Raw genomic sequence first — 15,239 nt, 5'->3', positions numbered from 1 at the left:
GGGTCAGCAGTACCCTTTTCTTCGCTAGCAACCTCGCTAACATTACAAGCGACGCACACGCGCGGTAACTGTGCCAATTTGTTCGCAGCTGGCCTAGCTGTCTCTACAGTCATCTGTTGGCACAGCACCTCGTCGCTCTCCTTGCGGCCTTTAACGGCCTCTGTTGCCACTAAGGCATCGTTAGCAGCTAGCCTTTTCCCTTCACTTATGAATCTGCAGCCAATCTCACAGGCACTACTCTTCTCGTCGGCTTTTGGCGAAAATCTTCTCGATGCTGCCTCATTCTTTCGCTCTGTACTACCTACAGAATTCTCAGACAGCCGTTGTCTCTGTGCCATTAACTGATCACAATACTGTATCTCTTTGATCAGTGCTGCCTTCTCTCTCTCATACTTTTGCTCACGCTCACGCTTACGTTCCTGATACTCACGTTCGCGTTCATTCTCACGTTCGTGACGCTCACACTTAAGAGTAAGTTCTTGAAGCTCACGCTTCCGTTTATTCTCGCGTTCTTCACGCTTACGCTCACGACGCTCCCGCTCCCGTGGTTCCTGTATCACTTTCCAAGCAAGCTCAATGCTTTTATCATCATTGCCACTATCGTTAATCGCCTTTATGATAGCTGGCGTTTTTATCCGTTCGTCCGCCTCAACTCCCAAATCGTCGCACACCAACAACAAGTCTAACCTCGTCAACCTTCTAAGATCCATGGCAGCTGCCCCGACTGGTGGTTAGAACTGTTTTCCTTAATTAATTTGTGCAAATACACAATGCATCAAACTCCCGATTCCCAGAACTATCAAAATGAACACACAACATTTGAGTCTGGCGAATCAAAAGGAAAAAAACCACGCGCTCACTTACGGTTGCAGCACTCTGCCATCCGGTTCATTTGTCCGCTGTTCCCGGTTCCTCCGGACTCCCTGGGTCGAAGGCTCGCTCTTCTTCGCTACTCCCAGTTTCTTCGGACCTCTTTCGACGAAGGCTCTCTTCTTCGCTCTTCCCGGTTCCTTAGGATCTCTCTCGACGAAGGTTGATCCGTAGCGCTGCCACCAGCTGTTGCATTCGGAGGCGATCTCACCGCTGCCAACCAGTTGCAGGAGTTGAGGAGGACTTCGGGATGAAAAACTGCTTGGGAGGTTTATTTTACATTATTTACAGAGAGGTGAGAGACAAGTAACAGTTGTACAGTCATTACGGGCCGGCAGCAACTCGGACGCTGCGGCCCGCGGCAAGAAGTTCGAGAGAGGTGAATCCGGGAATGCTCTGGGATCCTCTGGACTGCTTCTTTTAAACCCTTCGAGGACTGGAAGTCGCGTCATGTTCGGCCAATGGGAGAGTCCGCTCAGATGACGCCATTTTCGGCCAATGGTTGGCGCCCGTGTCGCGGTGTCACACCCGGCGGCTCTCTGCGGTCTTGCCTTGCAGACTTGCAATGCGCTCTTCAAAGGCGGAGAAGGGGGACGCTTGGGCTCCATTGTCCGAGGGCCCACCTACTCCCAACAGTGCCGGGCTATCCCCTCGCCTTCTGGAAGAGTCAAGCAGTGAATAGCTACCGGCGGCGTACGAACTTGTTTGCACTAAAGCCCCTACATCCACGCGTCACCGCCGACCAGGTTAAGTACCGCCAACCTGCCCTCCTCCTCCACGCTCCTCTACCACTCACCCCCTCAGCTTCCGGCGTCAAGCGGAACTTACGTAGCTTCAGCTTCCTGTTCCGAGTGGAAGTGACCCTATGTTTTTTTAGCGTTGTTTACTTTCGCGTCTACGGAGAGGCTTTAATTGCACCAGCTGCGGTTGAAACTGTTAATGCGATTCCATCCAAGAACCACCGCCTACTGTAATCGGCGATCTGGTCGTGTTCGCTGCTTCGCGTCAACCTGCGACAAGTTGTGCCACGAGAGACAACGTACAGTGGAATGTAGTGCCTGGGTGCTTGGAGACCGCTCCCGTTTTTCGTGCATTTGGAAAACAGCGACCGCAAACTACTACTTCAGCGGAATACAACAGCTTGTCCCCTTTGAATTCTTCTTGTTTTGAAGCATACTTCCCCTCCAGCCAGCACGTATGGAGGGACTTTAGTGAAGGAGTTCGCGACGCCAATTTGTACGGCAGACGCATAGAGTTTATGCTGTTGATTCTGAGGTTGAACTTGTCTCGTACGGCAGATCGAAGGTAACGAACGTCCCAAGTGCGTGCACTGCGTGAAGAACTGCAATGACGTGAAGCTATGAAATATAACAAGTTCAAATTTGCGTGGAGGGCATTCAGTGACATGGTGAAAACAAGTGTGCTTTTCTTGTGCGATATGAGTGGAGGTGTGCAGTGAATTGGTGCGTGCGCGCGTGTTGTAACGCGTGCAAAGGTGTACGGCGAATTGTGTTAGTGTTGTGACGCGAGCAGATGTGTACGGCGAATTGTGTTCGTGTGTTGTGCCCCAGCCCATGGCTCTCCGCACTTTGTCAGAGAAAGGGGACGACAGGCAAAGCGTGCGGGCGCAGCGTACGCAAACAAGCACGTAGATGCACACGAATGACGCTTGGTGGAATGGCTAGAGCGAGCAACTCAAATTAGCACCGGTTGCTAAGCACGGGCGTCTCACCATCGTCTGCAATCACAGTGGAAATTCTCGCAGCGCAACTCCAGGAAGCGTAAACGCCGGAACCGGAAATCTTAAAACCGGACATGCCGGAACCGGAAATGCCGGAAGCGGAAATGCCGGAACCGGATTTGGTGTGAGGGGAAAAGGCGGTTGTCGCTACTTAAGAAAGCGGCGGTGGCGCGTGGATGGAGGGGCTTTAGTTTGCACGTGAACTTGTGGCCTTCAACTTGTTTGCTCGAGCGCTCCTCTGGAATGTGCTTTCCGTGTTTCTGCGCTTCTCAATTAGTTGTGCTGCGATTCGATGTGGTCTGGGGGAACTCGAAGTAGGCGCAGGAAACAGCTCCATATCTAACAACCGTTGAGCACGTGCCGCGTATGCCTGAACTCCGCGCGTCGCGCAGCTTCGAAAGCTGCACAACCCCGCAGGCGCTCCTACGCGCCCATCCAGGTTCTCCCATTGTTCCGCCTGCCCACGAGGCGCGCACACACGCGGTCGAGCAAGAGCCCACGGCGCGTGTATAAAGACGCGGGAAACAAAGGAAGGACGTCATCCCGACATAGCGGACCGTTTCTATTCTGGCTCACGCGCCGTTGCCGCTGAACACGTGATGGACGACACCCAGAATTGCTACTCGCTCCTGTTTCCGTACACACGAGTACGCACGATCCATAGTCGCTAACGGGTCGCGCCGTGCCCAGGTCACCGGCAGCGCGTGGCCCTTTCCAAACAATTATTTCGCAGTTTTAGATTCAATTCTACGGGCCATTTCTCTCTTCTCTCGAATTTACAGAAGACATCGAGCCCGAAAAACCTGTCCACAGAGCCACACATTAGGGGGGGGGGTTAAAGCATCATGACGTGGAGCCGTCGCTGAGGGTTGGGAGGATGTGTATACACAACCTCACAGGTTCACCACACTATTCACGTTCCGTGAGGAGAACAGTATAGCTTATGCAGAGTTTAAGTTGTCACTGGCCATATCTCGCCGAACTGGCGAGTCGACTCGCTCAGACACAGTGAAACTATAGGGACACCCGTAATGGCGTTTTTCACTGGTCGATCTGGAGCGGCCGCCGAAATCCTCGAGCGAGCGCTCGGGTATCACAAATCCGAATCGGCCAGCGGAACGCAAGAACGCCCCGCGGGGGATCACACAGGAAGTCTGCGTACACGTGACACAAACCGGTTCCGGAAACCATGCCCGACTTCCGCTCTGTACGTTTTCACGGCAACCACGGTGGAAGATAAAAAGTATTCTTCCATCGTGACGGCAACCAAAGTCGCCGTCCCCCGTGCGTAATTTGACCGCTGCAGTCGCAGAGTCCGTCAGTTCCATGTCGCGCCCGCAAGGATTGTGCATGGACAACGTGCATAGAAGGCTTCGTACAGCACCTGCGTCACCTCGTAATCGCTGAAGGTCCGAGCTCTAATCGCTAAACGCGAGCTCAGTAGCAGCACCGAACGCAGCCATTTTGCGAAGCAACACAATAGTGTGCAACAAAGCAACACAATTTCGCTTGAAGACGGAAGTGAGGCAAGCTATTTGCGCCCGAATCCGCGCCTCGGTGGCGGAGCAAGTGAGAGCGATCTGGCGCGGAGCGAGTTGATCCGAAACGACCAGCGGAAAGCGCGAACCCGCTCCAGATCGACCAGTGAAAAACGCCATAAGTCTTATACAGTGGGTACGAGCGAGTGTGAGCCTAAGCCTGAGTCAGTCGAAGTGAGTGCGAGTTGGCGTGAGTGTGAATATGACCGAGTCAATGCGAGTATAACTGCGAGTCACGGTGAGTCTCAGTGAAATGGACCTTACGTGAGTGGCGCGCCTGAACGTAAGCCTTTATAGCCCGTTGTCGGACTAAATTTGAGGCCATAAATTTAAACTGGACGCTTAAGCGATAGAAATCCTCAATTTGACGTCGCGTGTGTTCATTCGGCTAAAACGCGTCAACGTGCCACCAGCCCTGACTCGGGAAACGACGCTCTGCGCATGCTGCTTCCAGCGAGGGTGAACAACGCAAGGAACTCGTGCGAATGCATCCATACATGTGCATAAATTGAAGTTTCTGCAATGCCGACTTTTTTGCACACTGCCATAAGATGCGAGACGGATCACATGCCAAGTCCGAGTTTAGTCAGTGCGAAAAAAGCGATTAATAAAGCACTATTTTGTGCTTGATACCCATTTCACTCTTCTTTAAACGAGTCTGAAAATCGCACCCGGCGTAGCAAATGATTCGAGACCGACTTGGGATGTTCTTACCTCGCATACAAGTATTTCTAACCGCATTTAGAATGTTTTTCTTCAGGAAAAAAAAAACAGGCTATAAAAGGTCAAAGTAAAGCTAGATCACGTGGGATTGACACTGCTTCTAAGTCCACAGGTAGCATCGATTCTGCACGATTCCGAACGAATCTAACTTCCGTCTACCAACAAGTAGTGTTCGGCAAGCCGCAGTAAGTTGTGCAACTATACTCTAATTTACCCCTACTTCTATGTAACCCTGTACATACTCAAGCCAGAAAGACACTCGCAATACTTGGGCATTTATGAATGAATCAACAAGGTGGCATTTCTTTACCAAAGGTTCCATGAGCTCAGTAATCGAAGTCGCGCCGCAGCTTAGGGTGTTATGTCAGAACATTGCGTTATAAATTGCAAGAAGTCGATACAATTATGCGCGGACACAAAGTTGCATCACCATCATGCGTTTACAAAAAAAAAAAGATACCCGCTCGGAAACTGAGGTCGATAGAGGTAGATAAGGCATAATAAATACAAGTCACAAGGACGTCCGAAACGACAGGAACTACGATTATGTACAAAAATGTACACTATACTCATCATTCTCGTGGTAGTTAAACGATCGCCAGCGACAAGTTTCCCTCTGTAGTGACTTTGGTTGGAGGCCACGTTACCAACCGTCCGACGGCCTGCCGAGTATGCATTTGGCTACCTTATTCAGCGCATTCACCGATGGGCGCCACGACGCGGAGTACCATGCACTGCGTCTGCCCAAATCGCTGGATCCTCCTGTCCCACCGACTGTGGCGCGCCACGTACGCGCTCTCGTGCACAGCAATGGCGATAGCGCCGCAGTGCGGTCGGCCGACAGAGAGCTCGCACTTCCGCCTCAAGGTTGCACCCTCGACACCGCACGCGCGCTCGATTACACACGGGCTCGGGCGTTTACGGACATAAACACCGGAGACTGTGTAAGGTTGGCGCTGCGAGACAACCCAGCGAGCACAGAGGCACGCCCGTCCGCCACGCTTTCTCGCTGCACGGCACCGCAGGCACGTACGCAGGAGTCCGACACGCATACGCGCGGGAGAGGACGCGCGTGTTACATAAAGCCTCGTACACGAGCACCGAAACTGTACACCGGGAGCGGAGAACCCAACGGCCCGCACGTATACGCGATTCGCACGTTGCTCGCCGGTTGGGCTCGTATTAATCCTCGGTGGTTTTGCACGCAACGCGCAGATCACGAAGGTTTACGCCGATACGTGCCTCCGAGTCGGTGCGAGCGGTTTGCGCGCATCGAAGCGTGCCTACCAATCTGGAAGGCGCCCACAAGCGTTTCTCTCTCGCTCCTTGACTCCCATGGCCCGCCTCTGTACTAGCAGGTGTCAGCAGCGTGCGTAAGCTATGTATACACACACAGTTACAGTGCGGTCAGCAGCCACTTCCTTCCGGTATACGAAGTAGACAGCGCGCAGTTCGTCCCAGCGGCATTAACGGCGTGTACGCACGCGTGTCGGCAGGCAAGCGTACTCGGGCTTTCTTTGCACTCGTCTACATGGGCGCGCACTGAACGGCCAACGAGAACAGTGCGTCCCCTCAGAAAAGCGATTGTCGGCCAACGCGGCTTCACCTGCAGCGGCGAACCACGAGGATGATGTGCATACGCATACCGAAACATTGAAAACCGGCAGCAGTAAACCACAGGAATCCTGTCAGGGCGTCATTGCTGAATTCCGGCTCGGAATATCAGCACGCGCGCTTTGCACCGGACGCCGGACTGGAACCCTGAGAACTCCGCGTGATGTGAAAGTTTAATGCAAGGACACTAGAGATAAGTACCAAATTATTTTCACCGCTGAAGTGTTTCTCCAGAACTTTATTCGACCTTCACCTGCCGGGGAACGCTCGATTACTTACTGGCAGAGAAACGAACCTAGAACTCCAACTGTGTACAGTGTATGGTGCTGTAGCGATATAATACGGTATAGCTTCAACAAACTGGGTGCGTGTGACCGCGTGCGAAAACCAGCGTGTGCCTTGAGAGACACTTTAACAATCCCAGCGCGCAAATGAAGTTTAGCGAGAGGCCACATTCACAATATATTCCAGCTGCACGCCATACGCACATGCTATCGTGTAGCCCGAGCCAAACGTGCACGCCCTCTTCAGCACACGTAAACACAAGGACGAGAAAAACAGGACACGCAACGTTCTACGTCATCGAAGACCCCAACGAAAAGGTGGAAGTTGTCGTTGCGGCGGAGAAAAGGCGGCTTCGCCTCCAACCAAATCCATATCCACGTCACAAGCATCCCTTAAACAAGCGGCTCTCCTCACAATCCGACACTGGGCGCGCGCTGCCATGCGATGACCCCGGAGGATCCCCCCTCCCCAGAGAAATAAGTGCCGACGACGTTGACAGGACAACCACGACACCGGCTCATGAAAAGTGTGCCGAGTTCTTTTGTGTGAGACGACCATTCTCCTCCCGACAGCGTGCGGACAATCGGCTTTTTCGCACTCGGTAGAGTTGCTATCGCCAAGTGAGACGAGATAAGCGGCCACGAGGTTCTGGCGCGCGATCGAGAGCTGTACGTACGCGACGGGAGAAAAGCCCACGAACGAGACACAGTCGGCGCCGAATTGCAGCAGTACCCGGTCGACACGTTCACGCTTCTTTCGTTTTTTCCAGTTCAGAGGTGAGGCAGTAAACAGCCTGAATCGCTCTTCTCTACAGCGTTCGAGATGGCCGGCTGCGGACTGCGCCAGCGTCCGCAGCTGCCACCTTGCGGTAGCCGTTGTTTTTCCTATACAGGGCGCACGGACCTGTAACATGCCGAATGACCATGCGTGGTCTCTGTGCGAAGTCCGCCTTTCTAGACAGGTTTCCGACAGGATACAATACTCCGCGCAGTCTATCTTTTATTCCGATGCGTCGTCCGGCAGATGGGATGATTCTGACGCGCTTGAATTGGAAATGTTAAGCGCAAGGCACATGAACATGATAAAGCTAAACACGTGTGCGTAAAAAGTAACCGACACGTAGTACTATATATATATAGTGCACGGTCGTATACTGACAACACCGCCAGGTGATATTCGCCTCGATGTCGTTGAGGGAAAGTTGAAGGTGTTGCGGATGCCGCGAAGTCAAATTACAATAGTCAAGGCTGTGACGCCGATTGCAAGGGGTTAACTGCCTATTAGGATGGAATAGGAAAGCAATAGAATGGAAAATACGCGGACATCAAAAGTTACAATCATGTTTTAATTTTGGTGTTCTTAGCCGAATCTCCCTCCAACGGCCCTGCACGTACCTAAAGGCATCCCCAAACAGCAAGCTCGCCCCATCGTTCGTCCAATCACGCTGCGGTGCGCGCAACGTGCACACAACGGGGCTCCAGGGTGACGCTATCCGGAGTTCCAATGGCCGTTGCCGTGACTCCTTTGCAGTGCAATGCGTCTTTCGTCTCACAACCTCGCAAAACCAGTCCCCCCCCTCCCCTCCCCCCCCAAAGAGAACAGCTTCACGTACGATGGGGCATCCGTCCGCGGAATGTCTCGGCGTGGTGTTGCAAATGGGTCGCAAGCCCCAAGGGTAGCGTTGGCCTGGCGGCCTGGGGCACAACTGGAAGCATCCGAAGGTCCTGGCAAAGGATGAGTCGACTGCTAACAGAACAACTTGTTTATTATAGCATCGCAAAAGAGCGGCCGGTCAGGTTGACCGAAGTGGAGAGACGGGAGAGCACGTTACTCAACGAAAGAAATCGGAGCCTCTCTCTTGGGGTCCGGGGGCAGCTGCTTTTATACTCTCGGAGTTGAGGGCAAGAAGGAACGGCTCGCGATGAGGCGCACGTGACGGCGCCGCTCGGGCACGTTGAGACGAGTAGGTGACGCATCCGCCGGGCCGGCGCCGGTCAGACCTCCTCGCTTCACAGTTGGGGGAGCTCCTCTCCCCGGCTGCCGCGCTTTGACAAGCGTGGGCACCAACATGCACACACACACACACGCACACACGAAGACACGTGGCATTGAAACATGCCTGGACGCGCTTGGCGGGGAGGCGTTGCGGCAGCGCTGAACGGGCCAAAATGTCCGCCGCTTTGAACGAAGCCCCGGCGTCCGTTGCATCTGCGCCGGCTATACCGCGCGTCGGAGGCGAAACGTAACAGTGGCTACGGTTCAGCAGCGATGAGTCGACTCAAAACCCACGGCACTGCTTCCGCGCATCGAACGGCGGAAGCCCCGACTCACACGCAACCCGCTTGTGCACTCTCCGTGCACGAGCCCCCCAACCCCCCGACGGTTACAACTCTACGCCGCCGCCGTCTTGTTGTCGAGCCGCGCGTCGACTCTTGACCACCCCGCGTGCACGACCCTCACGTGTAGCCGCCCGCAGAAACAACGCCGAACTCCATTCCGCCGACAAATTTTTCAGTAGCTCTGAACAGTAGCTGAAGTAGCTGAAAGTAGCTAAATGTAGCTGAAGGGGCCGTTTTTCAGGCACGTCACGAAACGGATCGGACGGTTTTGATGCGCAGGTGCTTACCACTTGAAAACTATCAGATCCGGCACTGTAAGACTTGTCGTACCAAAAACGAATTCAACAGACTTCAATCGGGTTTTCAACTTGTCCCATTGTAGTCCAGCTGTCGGAGAACCGATACTTCTAACGCGTCCTCAGAGAATGATCAGAAGGATTGGAACGTTAATGAAAGTATATTCTGTAAGAGTTGTCGGACGATCCCACCGCTGTCAACCAGATGTAGGAGTTGTCGGACGACCTCACCGCTGCCACCATTTGAAGGAGTTGAAGGTCGTAGAGAGGAACTCGGTGAACAGGATTTATTTACAGGATTTACATTTAAAACAAGACATACATCGACAGTCTAGCGTGACTCCCGAATGGAGCCCGCAAGACGACGCATACAGCAAACAGCTTACGAGCACAGAGGTCACTAGTACATTTCGAGCATGACAACGAGCACACAGCTCACGACGACGAGCACGACAACGAGCACGCAGCTCACTGCCGACAACCGCTGCTTATAAGCACTTGTCCCCCCCTTGATTCCAAGCGAACGGAAACGTTCGTCGTCATCGTTCGACGTCACCGAAGATGACCCGCCCTTTTGGAGGAGGCGGGCTCACAGACTCGTGTTGCACACACACACAGGTGTAAAAGTCCGGAGCCGACGTCAGCGGGGCTTCGTAGAACTCTGCTCCGTCAAGGGTGGCGCTGGCGGGTAGCACATTCCTGAGCTGACCCCGCGCCATGTGGCTGCCGGTCAATCGCAGTTCTCTGAAGTGCGCCCCGTCCGGTTGGTTAGGAACACGTGCAGCGGGCTGAAATAGCTGGCACGTTGTCACCCGGTACGGCCATTCCTAACAATTCTAAGCGTTCTCCCGTTTTGAGATTCGAGGATTCAAAATTAACGTGCTTGTCTCTAGACCTTACTAAAGTGTCAAAGTGTAGAAAGAGACACTTTGAGCCCTTTTACTCCCAGATTCTTTCCTGGAGAACTATTCGAGGCACACGTGCCACGCAGTCAGACATTTCACGCCGTCGAGTTCTACATTCGCAACGCGGTGCGAACGTGCTCGCAAATCACCGCAACAAGTTGTCGTGCTGCGTCGACGACACACTCGCCGGACACCGAAATGTCCCCGCCGCGTGTGCACTTATATCGAAAATAAACGGTGCTGTTCGCGCTCACCTTCTACGCGGTGCTTCGCCTCATCGGCGCGTTCTGGACTCGCAATCCGCGAGACGACGAGCGGGTCATCATTCCTAGCACGGGGTATCCTGCAGGAAAAAAAGTGCGAGTTACGTCATCACCTATCCACAGAAGCCACACGCCCGCACACATTTTATCTCTCTCTCTCTCTCTCTCTCTCTGTATCGCTCGAAAACCGCAAACGCTGCGAGGGGGGGGGGAGAAAAGGGAAAACAAAGCTACTTTAGGAAGTTCTGGAAATGGGAACTGCCCAATAATGCGGCATTATCGAACAGGCCCGCACAACAATACAGTGTTATTGAGGTTCTGCGCATGCGTAATACCGCTGAATCTAATATATAGGTGCGCATCTTCTGTCTATTAACGCAGCCCGATTTGTGACCAATTGAGCCCTGGGTTTGAACCGAGTTGAAGTGTAGTGTAACCTGTTCGTATGCGCGGTAAGGAACAAATCCGGGCCGCGATCGGAGATCGTTGTTCGAAACGCGCGTTCAGTTTGCGTTCAGTTTCGCCTCACGCGAGTGAAACTATAGGCCGCTGTCAGGATTGGGGGCTCAATCCCATCGCTCGTAACTCGTTGTCAAGATTGGAGTCCGGCATGAATTAGAAGGTAGCTGGCCCATGCTGTCGTCCAACTTATTCACGCTGAGGACGCTGATGAAGGGAAGGACTGGTTCTCATCGAGAACGAGGAATATGGGTTTATTTGCAGTATCTACATCAGTCTAGCATGACTGCGAGGGAAAGTACCTCAGTCTAACATGACTGCTTGAGAAAGAACACTGAGCATCCGCACAACAGCTGTTTATAAACACTCGGTCCTCCCTCTATCCCAAAGTGAGGGAAAGGTTCGACCAGGAGACGAGCCGCCTCTCTGCGGGACGGCTTACGTGTACGCACACACACTCACACACACACTTCCTTGCGCGAGGTTCACGGTCCGGAGCCGACGTCAGACGGACTTCGTAGAACTCGGAGCTGACAATGAGCCGGTAGCCCATTGTCTTGCGTCTCGAACGGCGCGTGGGAAGAGGCCTCAGTAGACGTTCCCGCGGGCACTCCCCCGCTCCCGACAGACCAGGTTGGCGGTGGCGGGATCAGTAACAATAGTTGGTCCGCCGAGCGCGTTTAGTCACAATGGCGACGAGGCTAGAGCGTAACGGTGGAGTTCCAAGAAAAAGTTGCCGCCGCTATCGCAACTGGCTGGCAAAACTTGCATCTCAGCGGGCCGTTCTTAACGCCGACGCCGTGAGCCGCGCCCTTCGGCGCGGTCCAGGCCAATCGCGCACGACGAAACTGAACGCAAACTGAACGGGCGTTTCGAACTACGATCTCCGATCGCGGCCCTGTTTACTGACCAACAAACGAGCCTATTACGCTTCTTTCAAGTGGAATAGAATTCAATTCAAGTGGAATAGAATTCAATTGAACTTCATCAGACAAGGTGTGGTCATAAAGAAAAACGTGTTTAAAACATCTGCATCCGTAGCATGATGCTAGTATGGATCCATGCAACAATTACTTGCATAAACTTGCAGGTAGAAAACAGATATCTACATCAGTTTAACAGCATATCGGACTAGCATTGAAAACAAGGCATTAGCAAATTTAATACATTCAAACATCAGTTTAACCACATACCAGGTGAACACACAAAGCATATCGAGAGAAAATAAGCGCACAGGAAGACACACACGAGCAGCAAAAAAAAAAAAAAGACAGCACAGGCGCTATAATAATTTCTAATACTTCTAATAAAACTTCGAATACAAAACATACGAAATTTAAAGCTTTTAACGCAGTTCTTTGTAATAACGTTTCAGCATCACAAGGAAATATCTATGATGTTTCACATGAACTGCAATATTGTTCCATAAAGAGGGGCCAACACCAGAAAGCCGTCTTTTTACGTGTATATTTTCTACCAGTGGCTTAAGGAATTACCACATTCACAGCCTCTTGTTTTCAATTGCGAAGGCATAAAATTTGAGCAGAGAAGAGGTACAGTGCTATTTAAAAAGTTATACACCAGTATTGAGTTCTATAATTTATTAGCAGGTGTAGGGGCATGATTTGGTAGTGGGAAAAGAGTGGTTTACAAGAGGTTGCGTAACTTGAATTCGACAAGAACAGGATTGCGCGTTTTTGCAAGACTGCAAGTGGTTTTCAGTATGAGTCACATGTGTGGCATAATTCAGCATCCTAGTTGCGCACTGCACTGCAACGTCACTTCATACTGCGACGCCACGGGCATGCCGCTTCGACAGCACACACCAACAAAAGAAAGGCCCCGGACTCGAAACCGCCAAAAAGCGGCAACTCACGTGGCCACACTGCACTGGCTGCACGGCTTTACACGCAGCGCGGCACCGCCGGCAACACCTGCCGAACCGCGTGCTCTGCGAGCAGTGCTCTTTCGCGACTGCGCAGTCAACTAACGCGATTCACCTCTGATCCCGCAGCCTCGATACAAGAGACCCGGGGACCCCGAGCTGCAGTCGTCATTAGATGAACGCACGGCGTTCACTTGCCTCCGTGCCGCTTACACGATACGCGCTGAGAACGCACAGCGGGGAGAGACGAGGGCGGCGTACGCACCGAGAACGGCCTGCCGCCATCGAGAGCGCTTCTTCGGGCGGGAGGCACATATCCCGCGCTGGTGTAGTTGCAAGCAGCAGCTCGACACTTACGGTCTACCCCAAGGGGACACCGATAGACAGATTATTCGCTGTCGATTATTCGGACGGGCTGGATAGACAGATTATTCGTCCACATGGCTATCATTCTTTTCTGTGTGCTTTTACCCTATTCACGAGCAAGTCCGCACAAACTATTACCGTGTGCGGGTGTTAACAGGCTTATCTACTCATTGAGCCTCGAATTGTGATCACACTGCTATGTAAATAAATGCAACCACAGGCGGCCGAATATAAATATATATTTGAATATATTTACAGTTGCCGACCAATTTTCAGGACACGAACTAGCGACGTCTCGTAGGGGGACAAAATTTTTTTCTTTTTTCAATATCTCGCACTTCAAAGTGGGGGTACGGGTCTTACACGGGTGCGGCCCATACTCGAGTAAATACGGTATATCCCTTTGTTCCGTAGAATATTGCCACCGAAGGTCCCACGCGCTGCAGATCCTCTATTTGAACCGCCCGCGCCAGAACGGACGAGTTGACGTAATCTACACGCGACCTCCCTATATGCCACAGTGTGAATAAGGCAGTGCTGATGTCAGAATTGAAGCACCATATTCCGCAACAGCTGACACGATTTTCCATTCACGCCATTCGATTGCTTACAAAAGCTATTTCTCGCAACGAATAACGAATCGGTTGTTACGCAAACCAAATCTTCCAATTTACAAGGGTGTCCCAGCTATAGTTAACCGAGCTGTCAAAAGAATAAAGAAAGAAACGCGGAGCGGCAGTCTTAAACACGGTTATAAGATCTGGTGTTCGGAAACCAGACCTGTGACGAAAGAATACCGTATGTTTTACAACTGTATCTTGCATTAGTGTCCTTTCTTTCTTTCTCTCCTTTCTTTTAGGAGCTTGGCTAATGTTAGCTGGCACACACGGTATATAGTGCGACGTAATAGAAAGTTTTAGCTTAACGGACGCGAGCCACGCAAGTGTAGGGGACGCAGAACACCGAGCGTACAAAAAAACTAGAAATAAAGTCAGCCCCCCCCACCCAAAGGGGGGGGGGGCAAGTTGCGTCCCCCAACACTTGGGTGCGGCTTGCGCGGCCCTTAAGCTAAAGCTTTCCAATATATTGTTCAGAGTCCCTTTAAGCACTGCACAGAAACACTACACCTATATCACTGAAGAGTTGCAAAGTATACTTCCAAAGCTCATATTTCCGTTAGTGTCGTGGTAAAATCAATATTGATGAACAAATGAAGGCAGAAGCGCGTTTCTTTTTTTATTATTATTTCGCGAGACCACAACGCTGCAACGTCAGTTTTGCGCCACGGATTTCAAAAATATTTTGTCTTTTTAAGAGCGCAGATCTAAACACGAGCGCAGCAATATATTGTCACGTGGTAGTGACGTCTGAGGACACAGCAAGAAAGCTGTCAATGGCGAAACTAACTTTATTGGGCGAATCTGTGCCCAGAAGAACAGGCTACACTCAATGCTCAACGAAAACGGCGAACACAGTCGGCGGTCGTCGAAAATCCGATCAGCGGGTCAAGCGCGTCGGCTTTTATACATCAGTCGTCGAATGTTCCAGAATAATTGCTGGGACCCGCGTGCCTTCCACAAAGTTCTACATTATTCGCGTCGCGCACACCTGTAATCAGATTACACAACGTTCGGTCACAGACAGGGGATGGAACCATCGATAACATTGCAGAAACTTCCGATACATGCAGGTGCGTCCTGCGCTGTGCGATAAGATTTGTTAGGCGGTGAAACGTGGTCGCCTGATAAAGATAGGCAAGTACACGTGTCAATTTGAAAGCGAACGCGGAGCACAACGGGGGATGAAAGACGCGAGGAGGGGGGTATGGAGAAAGGGTGAGAAGAAAAGCGTAGTGCGGCGACGATGCTACGAGATGGCGCCAGTCGCGCGCGTCGTCTATGAGGTCTGCCTGCGGCGGCTGCTGTGAATCACGCCCAAGCGTATCACACCCACGC

At 52.1% G+C, this 15,239-nt stretch overlaps 1 protein-coding gene across 4 annotated transcripts in view; it reads right to left on the bottom strand.

Moving 5' to 3' along the window:
- LOC126532996 (uncharacterized) overlaps positions 1 to 15,239 on the bottom strand; it is a 671,944-nt gene that overhangs the window by 534,656 nt on the left and 122,049 nt on the right. For 3 of the 4 annotated variants that reach the window (XM_055071672.2, XM_055071674.2, XM_050180179.3), the window contains exon 2: positions 10,566 to 10,654. The exons of the other annotated variant lie outside the window; for it this stretch is intronic. The gene's annotated coding sequence lies outside the window, so the exon portion shown is untranslated. The remainder of the gene's footprint in view (positions 1 to 10,565; positions 10,655 to 15,239) is intronic. 4 annotated transcript variants of the gene reach the window in all.

This window comes from Dermacentor andersoni, chromosome 7 (assembly GCF_023375885.2).
Source record: "Dermacentor andersoni chromosome 7, qqDerAnde1_hic_scaffold, whole genome shotgun sequence".
Taxonomy (NCBI): domain Eukaryota; kingdom Metazoa; phylum Arthropoda; class Arachnida; order Ixodida; family Ixodidae; genus Dermacentor; species Dermacentor andersoni.
This window is presented reverse-complemented; position numbering and strand designations above follow the sequence as displayed.